This window comes from Thamnophis sirtalis, unplaced genomic scaffold (genome assembly GCF_051295495.1).
Source record: "Thamnophis sirtalis isolate CommonGarterSnake01/CBP01778 unplaced genomic scaffold, rThaSir2_p1.2 scaffold_4, whole genome shotgun sequence".
Classification (NCBI taxonomy): domain Eukaryota; kingdom Metazoa; phylum Chordata; class Lepidosauria; order Squamata; family Natricidae; genus Thamnophis; species Thamnophis sirtalis.
The window spans coordinates 42,072,243-42,082,351 of NW_028261384.1; positions in this window are offsets into that span (position 1 = coordinate 42,072,243).

The window sequence follows — 10,109 nt, forward strand, 5'->3', positions numbered from 1 at the left end:
TAGGGAGTTTGAAGAGGATTCTTGTTGGAGAGGAATGCTTCATCATCATCATCATCATCATCATCATCATCATCATCATCATCATCATCATCATCATCATCTGCAGGGCCTGCCTCAAACCGCCCTAACATATTTTCGAGATGCTTTACCGACCTGTTTGTGCCTTACAGGAGAAAATGGCAAGGCTGTGAGAAAATCACATCGCACAGTAGGATAAGACCGATACACAGAAAACTATTTTAAAGATAGTTTAAACGGCACCCCTGAGGCCTGGGTCGTCGTTTTGCCGCAGCGGAAAACCACGCATCTGAATCGTCTTAGCCAAGCTACATTCATTCACACGCCGTAGCCGAAGGCTCACGTGTGTTTGCTTACCTCGCCAGGATCCAGTGCCGCGGCGCAAAACACCCGTGGAGAATTTGGCCGGTCGATGTGAGAGATTCTCCGTCCCCTTTTGAAGAACCGAAGTCGGTTCTGCAGGAGGGACGTGCCTGAACCGGTTCCGCCGATGCTCAGGAAGCCTGCGGCTCTCGGGTTCACTTTTCTGCTTGCCGCGAACTTGAGGCCAAACGTTCTCCAACCGCTTGGCTGGTTGGCGGCTCCTTTCCCCACTCCTGCTGCTGAAACAGCCGGCGGCGGAGATGATTAAGCGGAACGGAGTCCGGGAAATCATATTCACGGGTTATGTAATCCCACGGATCTCCTGTTTCTGCTCCCCTCCCCTTTCTTCCCGGTCTCGGTTTCGGTCTTGAAAGCATCCGCTGCTCTTTCCCTGGCGGGACCCTCAGGCATTGCTTCCCCAAATCACCAGGGGTCAGCGTACAGTAATGACCATGGTTTGCACGTCGTAGGACTTGACCTTTACTACGTCGGACGGGGACGGGGCTCTTTTTCCCCGCTGCAGGAAGAGATGGGGAGGGAGAGGGCGGAGGGGAGGGGGAGGGAGGAGAAGGATGCACTCTTTGGGAACCTCTCGTCGGAAACCAGGGGAGGCGAAGGCACCGTCCCTGAGTTTTCCTTAGCGCCATATTTGGTCTACTTCGCCACAGAAAATGTTCTTTCCTCCCACGCCAGAGCCTTTAAACTCAAGAATCAGATGCCCTTAATCCCAGGGAAGCAGACTAGAAAGGACTTCTGCTTTTCCAGAAAAAGGAGATTAAAAAGGAAATATAGACCTAGCGTGGGGTTAGAAGCGTCCATTCTTACTAGGTTCACCTGGCGTGTTAATTTCCCCCCAAAAGAACTAAGCGGATGGCGGGGACAACATAGGTCCAAATCAACAGTAAGGCTGGGTGGGGAAGATGAGAGCAGAGAATGGGCTCTTTTGAGAGAGAGTGGACTGAGCTCTCTGGGGACTTTTTCAACACTGCAGAATGAGCGCCTAGACTTCTGCTGTCCTAAGGTGCTTCTAGGGTCTCAAGTCCCTGGCAGGTTGTCCCCATTACTGTCATACTCTGGGATAAAATTCATTCAGAGCCCTATGTCACTTATGACATTTTTTTCCAAGAAAAAGTAGATGCACTTCCAAAGTTTAATTAATATTTGGAGTTCACAAATTCACCTGCAGAGTTGTAGAGTCTTGATCTCTCTCTCTCCCCCGCTCTCTTTCCCTTTCCCCCTCCCTCCCCCTTCTCTGACACCCATCTATCCATACAAAGCTTTTGTCCAGTAAAGTATAACGCTCCAGTGGAGGGCCAAATGCTAAATATTTGGGAATTAAAGTATATTTAAAGAAACTGTCAAAACCACTCTCAGTTACATTTCTTAAAAAAAAAAGTGCATTTGCTGAGCATTATTTTCTTTCAGTATAAAAATAAACAAATAAATTCAAATTTAAAATACTTTTTCCATGAGTTAAAATGCGGAGATAGTTTAAGGGTACATTGTTTTTAAACAAATTGTGTGTTTTTAATTAAAAAAAAAACTTTTTTCAAAGGCTTCTAAAATGATACTTTTAAGAAGGGAAGGGATTAGATATTCATGCCAGATTCTAGATAAATGGGAAGCCTGTAATTTTCAAGGATTTGTAGAAGTTGAGAGTTACCCATCCTGTTGAAACATTTTTCCTTCCAGCTATTAAACACCTTCCTGCTATATACTCTTTATAATACAATTGTTTATTTAACATTTCTTTTATTTTCTAGTTAAGGAAAAAGTTGAACATTCTCAGTAGCTACAAATGTTTCCTTCGTGGATCGAGGAAAAAGTAGCGAAAAAATAAACAAAGGATAGGAATTAGGTCAAGACTAAGTTCTTTGGAAATTGATCTTAATTCTATTTAGAATAAGGAGTGGAAAAATCTTAAATTTGTAGATTACTCTGTACCAGTTTAACCACCTATATGAGAATTCACAACTATAGCACCTTATTTGGAAAATGATTCTTGGGAATGTGCCATGAAGTCAAGATATGTATCTGTGCTAGTGCACACATTTCCTTAGTGTTATATGTACCTATTAAAGCAGTACTACATGCATATTTTTTAGTCCAAATGAGAAGGAAAAAAAAGAAAAGATACAACTGCAGATTATATTCAGAAATATAAATGCCATCATTTAACAGGTAAATCAATTCTTCTTAACAGGTCAAAACAAAGTTATGTGAAATATAATATTACACACACACACACACACACACACACACACACACAAAACTTGGTTTTGCAAATAACCAAACCTTGATGTTATTTTTATTATTTGTTTGGAAGTTGTAGTTAAGTTGATCCCTGAATTGCATATGTAAGACCTTTGAACACAAGGTGGTTAGTTGTGAGCACATCTGGTTCACAGCCCCCAAATATTAATGTAACTTTTTCCAACCTGGGGCTCTTCAAATCTTGTAATTTTTATTAAATTAGAAGTTCCATCATTCCCCGTTAACAGATTAAAGGGCAACAGGTTGAAAAGTCAAACATTGGTGTAGAGCAGTGTTTTTTGGCCTTAGTAAATTTAATATTTCTGGATTTAAATTCCCCAGAATTCTGGGCATTGAAATCCAGACATGTTAAATTTGCTAAGATTGAGACACACTGGTATGGAGGCAGTAGAGTCTGTCTGTTGAATACGTACCATAATAGCAGAACTGTTTATATATCTGAGGCTGAAAAAAAATCATTCTGCACTTTGATCTTGCTTTTTGAAATTACTTAAAGGAGATATGCTGAGAAACAAAAGCAATCTAACTAGATTATTTACATGGATACTGGATTTCTGTAAAAGGGCTTTCCCTCCCTTTAGCCTAAATTTCAGAGTATTATCAGGAATGGGCCATTAATTAAATGCTTCAGAATTTTGTTAATGTTAAATTGGTTCCACCACAAATGCGCGCACAACAAAAGCGCGCCTGACTAAACCGCAGTGTCTAAAGCGCGGTGACAAAACCGCGTGACGAATGAGCGACGAATTAGCCCTAAAGCACGCCGACAAAAGCGCGCTGACAGAAGCGCGCTGTAACGTAACCCTAACCCTAACCCTAACCCTAACCCTAACCCTAAACCTAACCCTAAACCTAACCCTAAACCTAACCCTAACCCTAAAACTAACCCTAAACCTAACCCTAACCCTAACCCTAAACCTAACCCTAAACCTAACCCTAAACCTAACCCTAACCCTAACCCTAACCCTAACCCTAACCCTAACCCTAACCCTAACCCTAACCCTAACCCTAACCCTAACCCTAACCCTAACCCTAAACCTAAACCTAACCCTAACCCTAAACCTAACCGTAAATCTTACCTTAAATTAAATTGCGCTTCTGTTGGCGCGCTGTTGTCAGCGCGCTTTTGACATCGCGGTTTTAGCGCCGCGGTGTTGTCAGCGCGCTTATGACGTTCGCGCTTTTGTCGGGTCACGGCTAAATTATCATCAATGTTATCATGGAATTTTCCATATATTTTGCCCCTAAAATTAAATGCTTCATAAGCAATTTTAATCAACAAGAAACCATAGAACTGAAGAATTGGTTGACTGGAAATTCCTTAGATTTTTTTATTAAACGGAAAAATATACATTCATTATCTGTAGTTTTCATGATTAAAATAAACCGAATAATAGGGAAAAAGTGGATTCTTTTTTCACTGTTATTTTTTTTTAAAGTAAAAGTTAAAATTGTAAATATATTTGCTATAGAATAAATCATTCTTTTTTCTATTTCTTCCTTCTCTCTTTCTGGAATTTTCTTTCTTTTCTTTGCTTCTTTTGCTCTTTATTAGTTTGTGTTAGCTTTTTTGTTTTAATAAAGTTTGTATCAAAAAGAAGCCACAAGAATTATATGATCCCAGATACTCTCTCTCCCCTCTCTCTCTCTTTCTCTCCTCTCTCTCCTCTCTCTCTCTCTCTCTCTCTGTTTCTTTTTGCTCTCCTTGTCTCTCTTTCTCTCTTCCCCACTCTCTCTCTGTGTAAAATCTGGAGACCACCCATTCAATCACAGAGTGTCCATTTGTAGCAATTTTCCATCTAAATATAGAGTATTTAAGTGTAGGAACAAAATGTGAGGAATGTTCAAAGTAACAGGAGAAGGAAGAGAAGAGATTCCAACAAATTTTTAAATTTGAGAGTAACCTCTGAAGACTTCTGATAATTTATTATAATAAATCTTGAAGGGAAATTCAGTGATCAATACATGCTAATTGCCAAGCATCTGGATTTTTTTTATCATGGAAGTATGGGGATGCTGCAACGGTGGTAAATGTGAAAAAGTCTAGTTACTTTTTTCATTACCATTGTAATTTTGAATGGTCGCTGAATGAATGATTGTAAGTCGAGGATTACCTGTAGTGTGTAGTAGAAGAGAATATCTGTAGCCCAGAGGCTGAGCTGAGGAGTCCTTGGTGCTCTCTGAGCTGGTTGTTTATTTGCAGATGTTTCCTTACCCAAATAGGTAATAAAAGTGGAGTCTTCTCTCTGTTTATATGGTATATTGGAAGAGGCGTTCCATAGTAGGAAGCAAAACCTTTAGTTTGTTATATAGTATGATGCATAACCTTTAGCATATATATCCTGTTGTATGGCATATATTTCATATTTATTTGTACACTGCCCCTAAAGTTGCTGCATAAGGAGGATGGGCACTCTAAATATGATAAACCAATAAACATTTTATATAGCATGTATACAATGTGCAGCATGTGTAGTAGCATAGCTATAATTTGACCTCCCCCCCCCCCCTATAAGGCAACATGCAGTGGTGGGATTCAAATAATTTAACAACTGCTTCTCTGCCCTAATGACCAGCTGTGGGTATGTGGGGCTCGGTGGTCATGTGACTGGGTGAGTGTGGCCAACTCAAAGTCACTCACGTCGATGGGCGCTTCACCTTAGCTGTTACAATGTAATAAGGGTTAATCGGAGAGGCAGTTTTTGTAATCAGGGCAATAAAGACTAGGCTAGAAACAACACCAGAATGTTTCCTTCTTGCCTTCCTTACAAGATTAGTCTTGTAAAGTAGAAAAAACAAAAACAAAATGAGATTTCTTCCAACAACCAGTTCTCTGAACTGCTTAGAAAGTTAACAACTGGTTCGCCTGAATAGATGCAAACTGGCTGAATCTCACCACTGGCAACATGTATTATATTTTCAGATATGCAATAGAAGGATGATGGTTTATCAATATGTGCAGTATTATAAGATATGTAAATTACAGTCTGTATAACAAAGTCTGTAATAATGCCTGGTACACATTAAAAAGATAAAGGTTTCCCCTGTATAATCATGTCCAACTCTAGGGGGTGATGATCACTTCCATTTCTTAGCTGAGAGAGCCAGCGTTTGTCCAAAGATGCCTCCGTGGTCATGTTGCCAACATGACTATATTCCAAGGTGTATGAAACTCTGTTTCCCACTGAAGTGGTATCAATTTATCAACTTGCATTTGCATGTTTTCAAACTGCTAGGCTGTCGGGAATTGAAAATGGGAGCTCTCCATCACTTGGGGTTTGGGTCCCAAACTGCCAACTTTCCAATTGACTTAATCTAGCTTCTTAACTGCTATAGAACTCATAGAATCCCCTTATTATCCAAATAGGGATTATGTGCACATCACATTGCACACAAATAACAGTATGCATGAACATGTAAACTGGCAATTGTCCAGCAGACTTCTAACAGTTAACATCAGAAGCACTCTATCTGAGGTCTGGAAAAAAATTATCTTCAGAAAACAATAGTTAAAATATCAGAACTGGAGGTTACAAATAGGAGCAATAGTCCTGAGAAGCATTAGGTACAACCACTTAGGCCTAGTTCTGAATACAGAGAGAACAGTTAGCACTTTATGCCCAAAGTGGGAAAAGCTGGTTCTGTATCAGTTGCTATAGAAGGTGGTTAGGAATAATTCAAGGAATAATCTGGACTCACTTTGTCCTCTGCATAAAACCTTTGCCCATTCTTGAGCTGAAGAGCTTTCCATCAATCCTTTCCTTCAGCAGAAAATAATTCTAGCGTGGCATTTCCCCACACTGCTTCTATTCCCAGATGCAGCCAAACAAATGACTTCTCTCCACATTAATGGGTATGAAACGATAACAGATTTAGCACACCTTCAGCATAAGGCAGAAAACACTATTTTACCAACCATGGAGTTTAGAAGTACAACTGGTGATGAGATGAAAGCAAGGAATCTAGGCAACACAGCGGAAGGACATTGCCAAGAGACGTTTGTTTGTCTTATAGGCTAGTAGAAAATGGCACAAGACAGCTCTAGAAAAGGTCAGTTGCAGAATAGCAATAGCAGTTAGACTTATATACTGCTTCATAGGGCTTTCAGCCCTCTCTAAGCGGTTTACAGAGTCAGCGTATCGCCCCCACAGTCTGGGTCCTCATTTTACCCACCTCGGAAGGATGGAAGGCTGAGTCAACCTTGAGCCGGTGAGATTTGAACTGCAGACCTGCAGATAGCAGTCAGCTGAAGTGGTTGCAGTACCGCACTCTAAACACTGCGCCACCTCGGCTCTTACAATATAGTTGTAGGTACAACAATAAAAGTGCCAGACTTTCAAAGAGTCCCAAATACTTGTTTGCATTAGTCTAGGAAGTTGGATTTTGAATGCATTGAAAACATTAGGAACACACATGCACTTCAATAAAGAACCAGATGGGGGATAATCACAATGAAAATTATTTTTTCCTCAATTGCTGAAAGCAGATTCTAGCTATGAGATGCTCTTGAGACATTTCTTATTCTCAGGAATTGTAATTTAAAGTCCCAGCAATCTCCAAAGGCCTTTAACACACACACTCCATCCACCCAAAACATCGGATTATTTTCTAAACTATAATTTTTGTTCTGTTTTTACATTTTACATTCATAGGTAAAAGATTTTACTTTTACTGATTCATAGTGTTATATTTTAGAATTTTAAAGAACCATTTAGTGTTTTAAAAATACAAAGAGAATTCAGAGAAAACATTCCTGCTTGATTTTTTTTTAAAGGACAACAGAAAATTTTATCATATTTCACAAAAGCTATAAAGGAAAATGATGGAAAGCTTTTGATAAATAAAACAATATAATCAGAACTATTCAAAAACTTAGTTCCATCTTTTTTTGACAACTGAATATTTCAAAATTTGGATATGGGGGCAGGGGAATATTACTTGGATTATTTCCATTTTGGTAACATCATAGGCAGGTAGAGTAATCTTTAAAAAAGATGAAAGGAAATAGACTACTTAATTGTTAGGTATTTTGTCAACACAATAATAAAGTATTTGGAATTTATATTTCCAAAAGAAACTTGCCAGATTCATTTAGTTATTTCTGTATTTTCATGCCCTTTCCTGAATCTGGATTAGCAGTTTCAAGTTTCCATGGTTTGCTTCTCTCTCTAACAAGAGAGGACCCTATTTATTTACCAATTAGGAAAAAGGAAGAGACAGAAAGAAAGAAACCAAAGAAACATTCTAGTATTTTTCTTGTGTCATAAGCTATTATAAACAAGTGTCTCTTATGAAATGTACATATTTAATAAAGTTCCTATAATTCTCCACCCTCTCAAATTACCTCACTTAGCATACTGTACAGCTTTAATTCTGCTTTGAAGATGGCTGAGATTAATGCTTTTGTGACACCTTAGATGTGAATGAAATTATGGAAGCATCTTAGGGATACAAAACACATGCATATAGAGCTGTCTTGGTATAGCCACAAGCTCATCTAAGTAAATAACTACTTGAAGTAGCTTGTGAGATTTTGCTGTTAGCATACACTTTCCTATTTCTGTTCCTTTGTTGTCCCCAGAGTACAGCAGAGACATTTTCAGGGATCCCCATTCCTGTCTCTGGCCTTCCAATCCTAGGGTAACAGAGAGGGCAAGCTATCATCCTAATCAACTCAACCGATGAGAGCCTTGCAAAAAGAAACCTGCCAGATGGTCTGCCTTGCCTGATATTTTTTAGGACTCCTATATATAACTTGTAATGCCAGACTTGAAGTAGGGACACGAGGTGGCGCCCTTGATCTACTAATCCAGAAGAAGACTAGTCATGAGCTGTCAGAAGTCAAGGTCAGAAATTGTCTGTCTCCTCCCCCCAAATCAAGGTCAAGGTTTGAAGTATCTCTACTCATTTCATTTCACTAGCACCAAAATCTACCCGCAACCATTCCAACATTTAACCTGTTGGGTTAACACACTTTGAATATGAGCAGTTCTTAAATTTTCAGACTTAACTATTTTTTTCATTATGGAAGAGGAAGGCATCCAGCTCATGCTTTTATATTTCTTCCCCCACCTCGACCCCATTTCAAAGACAGTTTAATCTTCCTGTGCTTGCACTCTGGTGAGGCAATGTACTTAAAAAAAGAAGTATTAAATTTAAGAAGAATGTCTAGCATAAATCCCAGTCTTCACAAGATTTATATAGCAATGGAAGAAATAAATAAGGATTTAATCAGTCTTTTATTATAGTGACTATTTTATTAACAGGCATAATGCTAGTATCTATCTATAGATTTTAGATTTTAATTTTTGGTAAAAATGTAAAAAATAGCGGTGAAGAAATACATTTTCACAGTGAATTTTTTTTAATTATTATTATTTACAGGATAGTACTGTATCATCTAGTGAGCAGGGAAAAGCATAGAATGAGCTGGTTGAAATAATTGATTTATTGGGGGAGAGATGTTGTAAAATGAATTCATATTTCTAATGCAGCCTCATAACTGTAAAACAAAGATAGAAAACTATTTACTTATAGATCAAAATATAGACATAGAAATCAGAACATTTATGGGAAACGTATCATAATTTTCACTGGGCTTCTTGCAGATTTTTGTCTTTATAAAACAACTTTTTTTATATAAGGCTGTGCTGCCAGTTTTTATCTGTGTCACATATTTTAAAAGAACAATGTATAGTATTTGATATTTAATTAATGCAATTAATTATCACTTGATAGTTAGTGTCACAGAGCTTAAAATATATAAGTCCCTTTACAAAACTAGAGAAGATCCTGTTTCTTCACTGAATTTATGCATGAAGAAATGAACTACTGAAAAATATGCTAACAGCTTAAAAAAAAAGTTCTAGCAGTTTATCCTGCTTTTAACCCAAGATTAATCCTACATAAAATTTGTTTCACTGCTGTCTGCCAAAATCTTTACTCAGTACCTTCCTTTAAAAGAAAATAAAACACAGAATATTGCTTAAATGTACAATAATTGTACATTCTTTCCTGCACCAAATTTACTATTTGACGTGTTTTAGGATGGTATATAAGCAATGGCATACTTGTGTGTGCATACTTTTTAAAAACAAATCTTCCCGATTATAATCCAAAAACATCCTAAAATAGTCACAAATAATACTTACACTGTTTTCAACAATATGTTATCTTTTAAAAATTGAGCTGCAATATCCCTGGTCCAGCTGGACTTTATAAGTCAGTCCCTGAAGTGGGGGTCTTTTGGATTTTCAGGAGAACGTCTTAAAAGGTGTCTAATAATAACCATACTTGCTCAAAAGCCCTCTATCCAAAGACAGAGAGGGTTTGTTTTTTTTTAAAGAAAAAGTTCATTATTTTGTATTTTTCATTAGTATTTTAAACTGGGCCAGGGAGGAGAAAATTGAATTTTGACCCCCCCCCTCAAAGCAGCTATATTTCCATTAAATCCA